Genomic DNA, 14,854 nt, shown 5'->3' on the forward strand with positions numbered 1-14,854 from the left:
TGTGAAAATTACGATCACATTAAGAAAAAACTTGTTGCTGTAACTGAAGAACTTGACGCTTTGAAAATTAAGTGTGGAAAAACAGATGTTAGTTTCAAAAATTATACTGCGTCAAGTAAGACAGTCGAGTCCTTATTTGAAACCCAATTAAAATTCAAAGATAATCAAAACAAGGGTCTAGAGTATGATAGTGTTCCTCCGCCTTTCAATCATAACTACACATCCATCCCTACGACATAGGAAGAAATTGACAGGGAGACACATCTTCAATATGGCAAACCAGCTGGATTTGTGTCAGGAGGTATTCAGGTTGAAAATACTAATGTTTCTACCTCATGTGCAGGTAAAGTAGCAGAGGATGAGAACAAGGAGAAAACCATTGAACAAACCAACATCTCCTTGAACTCTGAATTTGTTGCTTCGAACTCAGCTGCTTCTGATCAACCTGTTGTTGAGAAATACAGGCCACCAATTCCAGTGAAACAGAGTGTCTGGTCTAATTGTGCTTGTGGGAACAATAAGAGACAAGGCAAAGACACGCCACCAGGGGCAGGAAGAAACAACTTCACAGTGAAGAACAAGACATGTTTTCATTGTGGAACACCTGGACACATTGCCAGAAATTGTCCAAATCGCGCATATGTTCCCTACTACGTACAAGGCTGGCAGAATGCGCCAAGAGGGAGATTCTACAATGGAAACCCTTCGAGGCCACGTTCAGAAAATGGCGACTGGAATGCCACGAAGGCCAAAAATCAATCCCACAAGACCAAGAATCCAACTCCCAAGGTCAAGAAGGGAATGTCGGCCAAAAAGCCCAATCCAAAATCAAAGTCAACTCGAAGATCGGCTTCAAGTTCAAAATCAAGTACTGAGCCACCCATTGGATCGAAAAATAAATGGGTTAAACCCAACTACAAATGGGTTCCAAAGGCTCATTCTCCCAAACCTTCTAACGATTCTAATTTTTCTTCATCTTCTGTTTGTGATAAACAGGATATGTCATGGGAGAGAATACCGTGCAAGGATGAAAAAGGTCAACCCAGTTTCAAAATGGACTGGGTTCCAAAGACCAACTGATCCCGCTCTGTGTCGGAGCAGCTATGGAGGCATATAATCAGACTTCGGTTTGTTGATAGTGGCTGCTCCTGGTACATGATAGGGGACATCTCTCAAGTGCACAAACAATCAAAACTTTGTTTGAGAGTATGTGTCCTTTGCGGGAAAGGAAGAAAGGAAAGGATCTCATATGGGGTTTGTGCTTAACGACGTGAAGAATTTTCGGATCTGTTCTGAGATTATGTGTGCTGTTCTTAGACCTTCTGGATGCAAATTCAATCGGTGAATTATGGTTTGAGTTTTCTTCTCTATACTCCTGATTTTATCTTACACTGATTCGTTTTGAAGATAATCTTTTATTTTCTTATATGCCTTTCTTTAGTATGTATTATTGGGAAGTGATATGATCATGTGATAACAGGCAATTTTGGTCTGTGTAAAGTACCAAAGTTGAACTGTCTAGGCTCTGTTTTCGATGCGCTGGTAGCCACGAAAGATTTTAAATGGACTTGACTAGGCTCAGATGAACTTAAGGAATCTAGAGACTTGACAAATCTTGACCTAGATAGATCCGTTTAGCCTGACAATACGACGCTCGGATAGGTTGAGCAGGGAGATATACATGGGAATCTACCGGTCACATTAAAAGAACCCGTATCTAGAACTGTGGTTTAACTTTTCCTCGATGTACGGACTTTGTCCTTAATTCCGGTATTGACAGGGCGACTGGGGAATTCCGATAAAGTAGGTCTGTAGAAAATTATTTTCTTTCTTTCTTACTGTTAGTCATATGTTGCCTCCTCTGTGTGATCGAAAGATCCGACCTGGACTGCAACATATGCAACTCTGTCTCTCTGCATCTTCTATCTATGTTATTCTTTTTATCTGTTAGCCATATGATGTCTCCTTTGCGTGATTAATAATCTGACCTGGTACACAACATATGCAACCTTCTACTTTTGAATCCCTCTAAAACTCTAGTTAGTCATATGTTTCACCCTCTGCGTGATTGGAAGAGATCCGACCTGGGTGTACAGCATATGCATTCTAAATCTATCCTCTCTCCTAAGAATTGTCTGCTCACCTAAAGTAAGGAGTATCTCAGAAGTTCTTGATTATTGGGGTATATCAGGAAGCGGGAAACACGTTCTAGTACAACTAAAATTGAACATTTATAGGTTATCTGTAGATCTCGCTGCTCAACTTAGGTGGACAACAACATCCTTGGTCGTCGTCAGATAAATGGTCCTTAGGAAGTTTTATCTAGGAACATAGGATCAACTTGTCTTGTCACTTATAGCATGTCCAAAATTTGTCATAATTTTTCGTGCTTAAGTGGACCACAATACCGGCGATCGACCAGATCTATTCATGAAGGGGAAGGTACTGACAAACGGATTAAGACTGTCTAACAACTTTGATCCCAAATATTTTTGTTTTTGTTAAATTTGTTCACAGTTTTCCTCTATGCACAAATTTAGGGGGAGTATTAAAAAAAATTCAAAAATCAAACAAAAATCAGAAAATTAAAAATCCAAAAATAGTGTTATATTCCGTTTTATTTCTTGTTCAGAGAAATCAAAAATCCAAAAATATTTTTGTTTCTGTTTTTATTTTTCCAGAAAATATTAAAAAAATCCAAAAATATTGTGTGCTAAGTTTTCTTTTAGTTTTGTTTCGTCTTGAAAAAATGAATTCAGATGTAGATGAGACTCATGGAGACTGTATCGAAGATTTTCTGAGCCAAGGCTTTATCCATGATCATCGAAGAATTCTCATTCGAAGGAGCAAGAAATGAAGATTATTCTTTCGACATTCAATCTTTCAACCCCAGAATCATGGTGAAGCTATAATTGAAGATTATATGACAGATTGCATTGAAACCTCCTCAATCAGTCTGCTGCTATCTTTGTACCTGCTGAAGTGATCCAGAAGATTCTTTCTCTCTGATGTTCTCTCTAAAGATTCTCAAGTTGAAAGCGCTATCTTTCAAGAATCTTTTCAAGAAGCCTCCTCACCCAATGCGCGTTCAATGTCAAATTTTAAAGATATGCCCAACTGCTCCAGATGAAGTCATTCATTGAAGATTCATCAAGTTCATCTTGAAGTTGTGAAGAATTTGAAGATAAATGCTGAAGCTAAGCTCACAATGAAGATTAACAAGAAAAGCCAGCTACCTTTTTAGGGGGAGCTTGTTGGGTCATTTAGAAAAGAAAGCTATAAACCAAGGGGGAGATTGTTGGGTCAAAAATATGGTTTATACTTTGCTTTTCTAAGCATTTATAGTTTTTATTATTTGGGCCGAAAATAGTATAGGATTAATTGTAGCTTGGACCGAAAACCCATGTGTTTTCGGTCTAGCATTGGATTATTTGTATTTTGGGCTTGGCCTTAGGTCCATATATATATAGGGTGAGGAGTGCATGTGAGGCATATAGCCAAGGAGCTTAAGTGTGTGTATTCTAAGGTGTGAGAGAAACAAGAGAGAAGAAAGTGTGTGTGTGAATCTTGTGTATTGTTCATCATTCCAATCTTGAATACATCATAGATTCATCTTCTTCTTCTTCTCCTTCTCTTCTATTAGATCTGAAATCATCCGTTTGATTGGGATTTCGCACCATCAAATGGATCTGATTGATACACAAGCAGATTTGGGGACTTACATCCCACTTCCATATGGGAATGGGTAACGGCTAAACCTTGCCATGAGGCCGCTGGTGCTCGGCCTTGACCTTCCTGCAGGTCAAACACCGCTCCACAAACCAGGCGATCTCCCGCTTCATGCAGGGCCACCAATAACTCAACCTCAAGTCCCTATACATTTTTGTTGCACCTGGATGTATAGAAAACTTGGACTTATACGCCTCCTCTAACAGCCTCTGCCTCACTCCGCCTGATACCGGCACCCATACTCGGCCACACTGTGTCAACAAGCCGCGGCTATCCTTAATAAACAAAGGATATTGCCCCCGAATTTTCTCCATTTTCCAGTTCTCTTTCTTCACCCCCTCGACCTGGGCCCCTCGAATCATGTCCAACAAAGGTGAACTCACAGTCATCCTCATACAAATATCCCTGATCCGGGACCCCGTCGCCTTGCGACTCAATGCATCGGCCACCACGTTGGCCTTCCCTAGATGGTATAGGATCTCACAATCATAATCCTTCAGCACATCCAACCATCTCCTCTGCTGCATATTGAGGTTCTGCTGATCCATCAAATACTTTAGACTCTTGTGATCGGTATAAATAATGAACCGTACCCCGTACAAATAATGCCTCCAAATCTTGAGGGAAAACACCACCGCCTCCAGCTCCAGATCGTGCATGGGGTAATTTGCCTCGTGAGGCTTCAACTGCCTCGAGGAATAAGCAATCACATGCCCCCTCTGCATCAACACTGCACCCAACCCTGAAATCGATGCATCACAGTATACCACTAAATCATCCAACCCATCAGGCAGTACTAGGACTGGGGCCTCACATAAGCTCCGCTCAGGATCTCAAAAGCCCTCTGCTGATCCTCATCCCACCGAAAAGTCGCATTCTTCTTGGTCAAACAGGTCAATATCACAACAATCTTGATGATATCCTGGTTTTGGAGTAAACCAGGATATCATCAATAAAAACGATCACTGACTGATCCAACATCGGCCTGCACACCCGGTTCATGAGATCCATGAACGTTGTCGGGGCATTGGTGAGCCCAAATGGCATCACCACAAACTCATAATGCCCATAACGAGTCCTGAAAGCTGTCTTCGTTATATCCTCATCCCTAATCCTCATCTGATGATACCCGGACCGAAGATCAATCTTGGAAAACCAAGATGCACCCTTAAGCTGATCAAATAAATCGTCGATCCTTGGTAAAGGATAGCGGTTTTTCACTGTCAACTTGTTCAGCTCCCTATAATCAATGCATATCCTGTGCGATCCGTCCTTCTTTTTCACGAAAAGGATCGGTGCTCCCCATGGAGAACTGCTCGGACGGATGAACCCTCGGTCGAATAGATCTTGAAGCTGCGTAGACAACTCTTGCTTCTCCGGTGGTGCCAACCGATATGGTGCCTTGGCTATCGGAGTGGCACCCGACACCAAATCGATACGAAACTCCACCTGCCTCGCCGGAGGCACCCCAGGTAACTCTTCGGGAAAAACGTCGCGAAAGTCCTGCACTACTGGCACACTGTCAATATCCTTTACCGCCTCTATTTGTGTATCCGAAACATAAGCCAAAAATCCCGCGCAGCCCTACTGCAAAAACCTCTTAGCCCTCGCGGCTGAACAGAGGGTCGGGCCCTGCGAGGCCCTCTCACCCTGAACAATCAGCTATCCCCCCCTTGGGGTTCGAACCCGGACCAACTGCCGCTCACAATCGATCATGGCCCCGTTGGCCCCCAGCCAGTCCATGTTGGGTTTTGAGCATTCTAACACTCCTATGGTGTACATGCAACCCTATAAACCTTGGATCTATGTTTTCTCTATTATACATGCAAATATTAAATATTCCAAGGTTTCATCCTAACTAGCATATTATGAAGCACCTATACTACAAAGTTCTAGTTAGATGACATACCTTTTGATGTAGCTTGATGTCTTCAAGCTTTAAGAGCTTAGCCCCAATAGTGTGGAAGCCTCAAGTGGAATCACAAATCACCAAAACGCCTTGGAAAACCTTTAGAGAATATGGATACTTGGCTCACACTATGAAATCGGTTATTGCCCTCTTTAGTGTATCCACACTAGCCACTAGCATAATTTCATGAACCATAAGACCCCTTATATAGTGTTGAGGATTAGGGTTAAACCCTAATACCCATAACCTGTCATTTCCTAGGATCCATGGGTTAAAGCTCCATGGACTATCCATGAAGACTTAGCCCAACCTAAATGAACTTGGCGCACTACACACACACACATATATATATATATATATATATATATATATATATATATATATATATATATATATATATATATATATATATATATATATATATATATCTAAGAGTCCATATTTAATTAGTTCCTTTTGATCACTTAATTAATTATAAATTAATTCTTGATCAATACTAATTAAATAATATGATTATACATTAATATATTAGAACTTATAATATATTAATATAAATCATAAATATACTATTCTCAAAAGACTATCCATATAAATTGTGTCGGTGAAGTGCAACCCAAATGGACCATGCCGGGTCGGGTCAAGTACATACCAAATATAGTTATGGACTTAGACATTAATCCAACAGTCTCCCACTTGGATAAGTCTAAAACTATTATTGAGTATGACTTCAAAAACCAACTGGCAATCGTAGCTCTTAAAGCCGCTGTCGAACTCTGATCTTGTCAATGAACTCTGATCTTTGTCAATGACTTGTCCATTAGATAAGGGATCATATATTCCTCCATTCTAGATATCATATGGACTGAGACATGGATTATCAATCATTCTCTCTGTCCATTTGTTGTTTCCCGAGTTCCGATTTATGATGACTGACTGATTGAACAAATCAAATCAGTCCTGGCTTGGCCAAGCACTCACATGTGTCATCACTAAATCATCGAGGGGCCCACAGATATCGCTTTTATCCCGAAGGTAAAAGGAATGGATAAACTTCGACTCATATGGCTTGTTCTACTACTTGTTGAATCATACACAAAGGCACGGTTTATAACATCGAGTTACCAAATGCGTTTTAGTGCAATCAATGTACAACCAACTCATAGTAACAACTCATATCTCTAGGTTTGAAGAATATAAGATATTATCGTCTCATGATCACTCGTGATAAAATCCATGAAGTGATTCAATGAGCGCGGGTTGAATCCAGTACTCAGAACTTATGAGCACTCATGTGTGTTGTAGCATAACTTTGTACACCAACTTGGACCTCTACAAGCCAACCCATGACAGTCTTGATTCATATCTACTTCCAACATATGATCGACTATGGATGGTTTGAATAACTTAGTCATTTCGGAAGAATAACCTAGTTATTATGGAAGTCAAAACATGCAAAGTGAAACACAAGAATAAATGAATCAAATATGATATCAAACCCTATGAATATAAATAGACCACTTTTATTTATCACCATACTGATTACTCATTATTCATTGTTTCGGTTTTATCAACTTTATACCTGAATTAAAAACACTAGTTGTCCCATGCTCCAAGCTTGTACACTATGTTTTTCTAAACAATAGCTTTGCCATACACCAAGTATGCACTCTATGTTTATCTATGATCCTTACTTTGTGAACTAGATCGATTGAACATAATTTCAATGATTCTCTTTTCACACTTCCAAATCCTTGTCGTAAATGTAAGAATTCCTAACATTTATCGAAATTTGTTTAGATTTTAAACTTATATGCACTGTTCCTCTTGTAATGATTATGCACAAAGCCACAAAGACTTGGCAACAATCATTACAGAGTATTCCAATGGAGAGAAATTCCATGGAAACGATGTCTCAAATTCAAAGCGCATTGCTTTGAACATGCTTCTTGCATTAAGTTTCTTTAACCTTACACAGATTGCTTCCACCTATGAAGACAACTCTATATTCCCATTTTGACTACCACTTCTGAACAAGAGTTGCCTCTTTTCAGACTATGTCAATATGGTCCTTCCAATATTAAAAGTATACTTCCAACTGTCCTTGAGCAACCAATCTTTGGTAAACCTTAGATTGTCCTCGACAATTGCTTAATTACTTTAGTCATATCCAATTCTAGACATTTTCCTCCTTAATGCCGCAAGGCATTTGGAAAATTCAGAAAGGATAAATATTATAACACATGTAATCGATCTTGTAACCAAAGCAAATGGGACACGATTCATGATGTCTCACATAAAGACATGATTCTAGACCAGTCTTTTGCTACAATATTTTTATTTGCCATGTTTCCAAAATTTGACTACGAAGAGGGATGCCGTAATCATAATCGAATTTTGAGAACACAATATATAGAGTTTTTCCTTATGTTGAACCAATTCAACATGAAATTCATATATATATTCTTGACTAAAGATGATTAAAATCTCAATCTAAGCTTAAAATCCCACTTTAAGCCTTTTAGAATTGACATGAAGTATAATTTCCTCTCCCTTAATTATAGCAAAACAACTTTTTCAACCTCTGCAACCTCATGAATTGAAACTTTTGTTTTCTATAATTAACATTGCTAATATGCAATACTTATCATAATTATCATGCTCCCACTAACATGATGATTATTAGCATAACACTTATGCTCCCACTAGCTTTGACATGTATCCAGAAAACAGTTGGACCTCTAGAAGTCAATACTTTATTGACATTCTTACTAAAGTTCAGATTTCTGATACTAGATTGCTTTGATAAGGCTTTATCAAAATTATACACCTTATCTTAGATAGCTCACAGGTGTGTCTAAACAATTTCAGAACTATGAAAAGGGATGCCGTAATCATAGTCTCAATTGTTTAGACCTTTGTCATTTCTCATAAGTCCATGTTAGTGTGTCGGTTAACCACGCACGCTCCACTAACGACTTTGATAATTGCAAATATCACAATTGCTATCTACTTAAAATCTACTTAGTGAAAGAATTTCCTCACCATCAATTTCATGAATCGGAGAGAAACCTTATGACACTTAGATTTTATGGTGTATGTGTTCTTATCCATGTGAATTTGTCAAACCATAATCACAAGACTAGGTTAGTGAAAAATCCTAACTCATATGGATTGAACTTGTGCAATCTTAACCTCTTGCCACCTAGCAGCACAAGGGCCTACCATTGCTTCCAAGTAGCTATGCAAACAATTGAGAACATGTAGAACTCAAATATATATAGCCAACTTAACTGGAATAGGCACAGAAATGTCAACATGATAGGTTATAAACTTCTAGTTGTGTGCTAGTGATGAAATACAGGTTTTATTCTTGATTACTTCTTGAAACCCTTTCAGGATCTTTTAGACTCCCACTGTCTCCTTGACCTATAATACTTTCTTTCCAAATATTCAAGAGATAGTGTGGATTCTAATCAAGACAAACACTTAACACAATTGGCCTAAGTTGGTCTCTGTTTTATCCAAAACATCACAACTTACCAAATTCAAATGTACAAGAGTAGAAAACCTTTTACTCTTACATTTCACTAGTGTTAATAAACCTTCTTTAAGATGTATCACTCAAGTTACATTTGTGGTGGGCTTGATCAGTGCACAAGAATGTGTACTCGATCCCTTAGTCATTTACTTGACTCACACATCCATGTGAACAAGTAATTAGTCTTAATTTTCCAATGCTTGAAAGTTCTCATTCATCATACTATACAACTTGCATGATTCGAAGTTTCTATCCAACTGAAACTTGGGTGATGAGAATCTTTCCTTATTTGGAAAATTTAGACACTACCACAAATGAAAGAATCAAATTCATATTTCCACTCTTGCTATTAATGGAATCATATAAGCAACAATTTTTTTCCCCTTTTCACAAATGTCATTGTAAGGATATTTTAAAATAAATAAAAACAATTTTTTTTTCTTTTATTTTAAAAACTTTGCGGAAAAACTATCCTTACAGTGCAAAAGCACATGAAAAACTTTGTTGTTATCTATTCCTAAGCAATATATCATAACTCCTAAGCAACATCTCAAAATTCTGATGACAGAACCATGCGATCGAGATCCATCTTCGCGATCAGAATCAGCATATACTTTCTTTAAGTTTCTTCACTTTTCTTTGATTCTTAAAACATCAACATGTGACCCAGTCACATCATGTAACAAGAATCTCATAATAGAAACTTAACAGAGTTAGATAGTGGACTTTACCTGAAGTAGAGTCAATCTTCTTGACTTGATCAACCTTATGATCTTTCAGGTAAATAGGCTGCTTCGCAATCAATGCCCCTTCCTTTATCATTAATACTTTTAATGAAGCTAGTGTGCCGGTTAACCACACACGCTCCACTAACTGACTTAAGCAAAGTGCAAAGTGTAATTTCATGGGTTAGCACCAAATTCACATTTTCCTAAGTAACTAAGATTGGGTATTATTAAGAGTTTAGTTACTTAGTATTTATCATTAATACTTTTAATGAAGGGAGAATTATAGTCCTTGTCCTACCCGTTCGGCTAACGACCCTCCACCGGTCAAGGAAGCGGTGGGTGAGAGTGGACACCCATTAAACTGTCATTTTATAGGCAGTAACCTTATACCCCCCCCTTATAGACCGGCTTCGTGAATGAGGCCTACTAATGGTAAGACGACTTTACTCTTATACATATATATAAATATTATTAACTTATAATAATATAAAGTATAAGGGTTGAATTTTAACTTTTAAAATTCTAAGGGCTTAACTTGGAATTAAAGGATTCATAAGTGAAAACTTTACAAATTCCAAAACTTGAGGGCAAGTTTTTGAAACTATTCAAAACTTTTCATTTCATAACTTATGAGTTTAATGGTTCATTAAAATGAAGACTCTTCATTTTTTATGTAACCTCTTATTCTTTAATAACACTTTTAAAGAAGTGACCCTTAAACATCCATAACTTGAGGACAAGTTATGGAGTCATAATACTATTTAATGAAAAAGACTCTTCATTTTTTTTATGTAACCTATGACACTTTTATGAGTTTTAAGATTCATAAATGTGACCTTTTATGTAACTTGAGGACAAGTTACAAAAACACATTTTATGAACTACCTCTAGATTAATTAGGATTGAAAACAACTAAAACACAAATTTTTTTTCCATTAATCTAAACTAACTCATAAATCAAGGAAACATAAACATTTTTGGTAATCCATAACTTATGGAGTTAAATGCTTGTTTTATGATGAAACTTTTCATGTTCCATAACTTAAGAATAAGTTATGGAATTCTTTAAAACATTAACACCAAATTTTGTAACTCCATAAAAACTTTGAATCAATTTTTTTTAAAACCTTTTCATATCCATAACTTATGGAGGTTTCAAAACACTTAAGATCACAACTTAAAAAAAAACTTTTGAGCTCCAAAATTTTATGACAAAATTTGTAACTCCTTAAAACATTTAGATCAAACTTTTAAAGATAATAAAATAATCATATCATTTTATCTTTTACTAAATTTGACCTAATTCAACTCATAGAGCAAATGATTAAAATTTTACAAATAATTAGTTTTTCACAAAACAAGTAATTATCTTAAAATTTGACAAACTTCATGTTTTTTTTTCTTTTTTTTTCAACTTTAAAAATCAAACATTTGCATGAATATAACAGAAAACAACCTGTCTCTGATACCACTGTTGGGTTTTGAGCATTCTAACACTCCTATGGTGTACATGCAACCCTATAAACCTTGGATCTATGTTTTCTCTATTATACATGCAAATATTAAATATTCCAAGGTTTCATCCTAACTAGCATATTATGAAGCACCTATACTACAAAGTTCTAGTTAGATGACATACCTTTTGATGTAGCTTGATGTCTTCAAGCTTTAAGAGCTTAGCCCCAATAGTGTGGAAGCCTCAAGTGGAATCACAAATCACCAAAACACCTTGGAAAACCTCTAGAGAATATGGATACTTGGCTCACACTATGAAATCGGTTATTGCCCTCTTTAGTGTATCCACACTAGCCACTAGCATAATTTCATGAACCATAAGACCCTTTATATAGTGTGGAGGATTAGGGTTAAACCCTAATACCCATGACCTTTCATTTCCTAGGATCCATGGGTTAAAGCTCCATGGACTATCCATGAAGACTTAGCCCAACCTAAATGAACTTGGCCCACTACACACACACACACACACATATATATATATATATATATATATATATATATATATATATATATATATATATATATATATATATCTAAGAGTCCATATTTAATTAGTTCCTTTTGATCACTTAATTAATTATAAATTAATTCTTGATCAATACTAATTAAATAATATGATTATATATTAATATATTAGAACTTATAATATATTAATATAAATCATAAATATACTATTCTCAAAAGACTATCCATATAAATTGTGTCGGTGAAGTGCAACCCAAATGGACCATGCTGGGTCGGGTCAAGTACATACCAAATATAGTTATGGACTTAGACATTAATCCAACAGTCCATCCCAATGATCACCTTAAATCCTCGGAACGGTATGGGAACTAAATCAACATGAAACCTCTCGCCATGCACATTCAGGACACAATCCTGATATACCCTCGCAGCACTCACAGTGCGATCATCTGTAATCTCCACCTCGAGCGGGGTATCCAGAGTCCCCGGAGCGTCTCGGAACTTCTTGCTAAGCGCAAGAGATACGAACGATCGGGTAGCACCCAAATCAAATAAAACATGAGCCGACATAGCATTGACCAAAAAGGTCCCTATACAAAACATAATACATACATATAAGCATTTAACAACACAAGGTAGAGAAGAATAGACACAGACCAGCCACAACGTCTGGCGCTGCCCGAGCCTCCTCGGTAGTCAGCTGAAAAGCGTGGCTTTTCACCGCTGGAGCGTCCGCCCTGAAAGGGCGGCCGTCAGTAATCCTCATAGTGGCGGGCGCGGGCGTCGCCACTGATACTCCTCCTCCTCCCTGCAACTTCGGACAATCGGCCTTTTTATGGCCTGTCTGGTTGCAGTGAAAACATATCAAGCGCTTCTTGGGGAAATCCTTACTCATGTGGCCCTGCTGGCCACAAGAGTAACATCCTGATATCCCGGCTGTTCGACAAGCCCCACTATGAAACCTACCGCACTTGGCACACCGGCCCCGGCCCTGATGGCCCCTACCCGAAGAATCAGAGGTCTTAGGCTTCTTAGCCTGAGCCCCTGCTGCCTGTACCTGCTCAGTCCTCCACTTCGTGCGGGACTCCAACTCCATCTCCCTCTCACGGGCCTTCTCCACCATCTCGTTTAGGGTTTTGCACCCTATAAAGCTCACAAACTCCCGAATATCATCCCTCAACATAGCATGATATCGGGTCCACCTCATCTCCTCATCCGTAGCATACTGCGGAATCAACAAAGCTTGCTCTCGAAACTTGGCGGTGATCTCCGCCACCGTCTCGGTGGTCTGGTGAAACCCATGAAACTCCCTCACCAACCGTTGCACCTCAATAGGTGGCGCAAACTCCGTATCGAAACGTCGAACAAACTCAGCCCACGACATCTCAGCCACACCGGCTGCTCCCACCTGGCTAGTAACCTCACCCCACCAATCTCGGGCCCTGTCCCTCAGCATACAGGAAGCAAATCCAACCTTTGCCTCCTCCGGGCAAGAACTCGTGCGCTGGGCATTCTCAATGTCCGCTACCCAGCGTCTGCTCACAATGGGGTCCCTGGCCCCCGAGAACTCTGGAGCTCCACATGCCTTGAACTCCCGAAACGAGGGAGTTCAGGCTCCACCCTGACCCACAGAAACATCATCCATGAATGCCCTAAGTCTCTCCTCCATGATCTCCATCATGCCCTCCTTGACCGTCCCAAAGATGACTGGGGTAGCGTCAAGGATGCCCCTCGTAACCTCGGCCTCAATCAACTCAAGCAGCCTCTCATCAATACCATCAGTAGGGCCGCCTGACCCATCCCCGAACCCAGATCCCGATCCTGATCCCCCTGCTCCAAACCGTGTCATCACCATGCTGAACTGAAATATCAAAACATAATGATCAGGATACATATAACGAGGGTTCTTTCACACTGGTTTCCCTCCCCTTTGGAGCCCCAGGTAAAACATGGCTTTGGGTACAGGTCCTGTGCTTCCAGTAGTACGGGCCCAATACTACCTTCCACACCTACATGTACCTTTCCCCCACTGCTCTGCCTAATGACTCCAATACAACCCAATACAATACCATAATCCACAACTAACACCCGAAACAAATCTTGGGCTGCTTAATGATTTGTCCTACCCATGACAATCAAACCCATCACAACAGACTGCTTTTATGCATGCAAATTATACACATAAAGGATCAAATAGACTTTCGAATAAGAGATTCTACCCTAAGACCACATCCAGACAAGGAAAAGAAAATAAGGCCAAATCAATCATTCTGAGGCTATAAGCTCCTAACCGTATATAATTCTAAAAGCATACACATAGCAAGTTCCATATAAGCAACAAGACTCAAATATCAGTATAGCATGGCTATTCAAATTGGGAAACTACTTACTTGGCTCGGCTGATCACGCGCGTCGCACTCTCATCTTTTGGGTTTCTTTTAATTCATTTTTGGTTACTTTTGAAAACATTTTATCACCTTCTTAGTTTGAGTCCTGACACACCCGAGGATATGCCCGAATCCCTCAAACCAAGGCTCTGATACCAACTTGTAACGACCCAATTTTACCAAGAAAATTTTCATTTTTAGTTAACCAAAACCAATCTCATAAACCATAAAATCTCAAAACATTTGTTTTCAAATCAACATTCATTACATCATTGTTTTTCCTTTTTAAAACATCAGAGGGTCCCAAACACATCAAAAATAGAGATAGAGTGCACGCTACGTCCTCACGCCTTGCCATTGCCCTTAGGCTCAGAAGTACCTGAAACAAATCAACAACCTGTAAGCGAAATGCTTAGTGAGTTTCCCATAGCATACCACACACATTCACATACACATATCCTGATAGCTAAATAAGCTATAAACATGCCACAGAAACTATGCAATATGATTCAGCAAGAATGCCATGGGCTTCCCCACATGGTCTTTACCTAGGACCGCCATGGGCTACCCCACATGGCCT

Source organism: Lactuca virosa, chromosome 9 (assembly GCF_052849685.1).
Source record: "Lactuca virosa cultivar CGN04683 chromosome 9, Lactuca_virosa_CGN04683_v6, whole genome shotgun sequence".
Classification (NCBI taxonomy): Eukaryota; Viridiplantae; Streptophyta; class Magnoliopsida; order Asterales; family Asteraceae; genus Lactuca; species Lactuca virosa.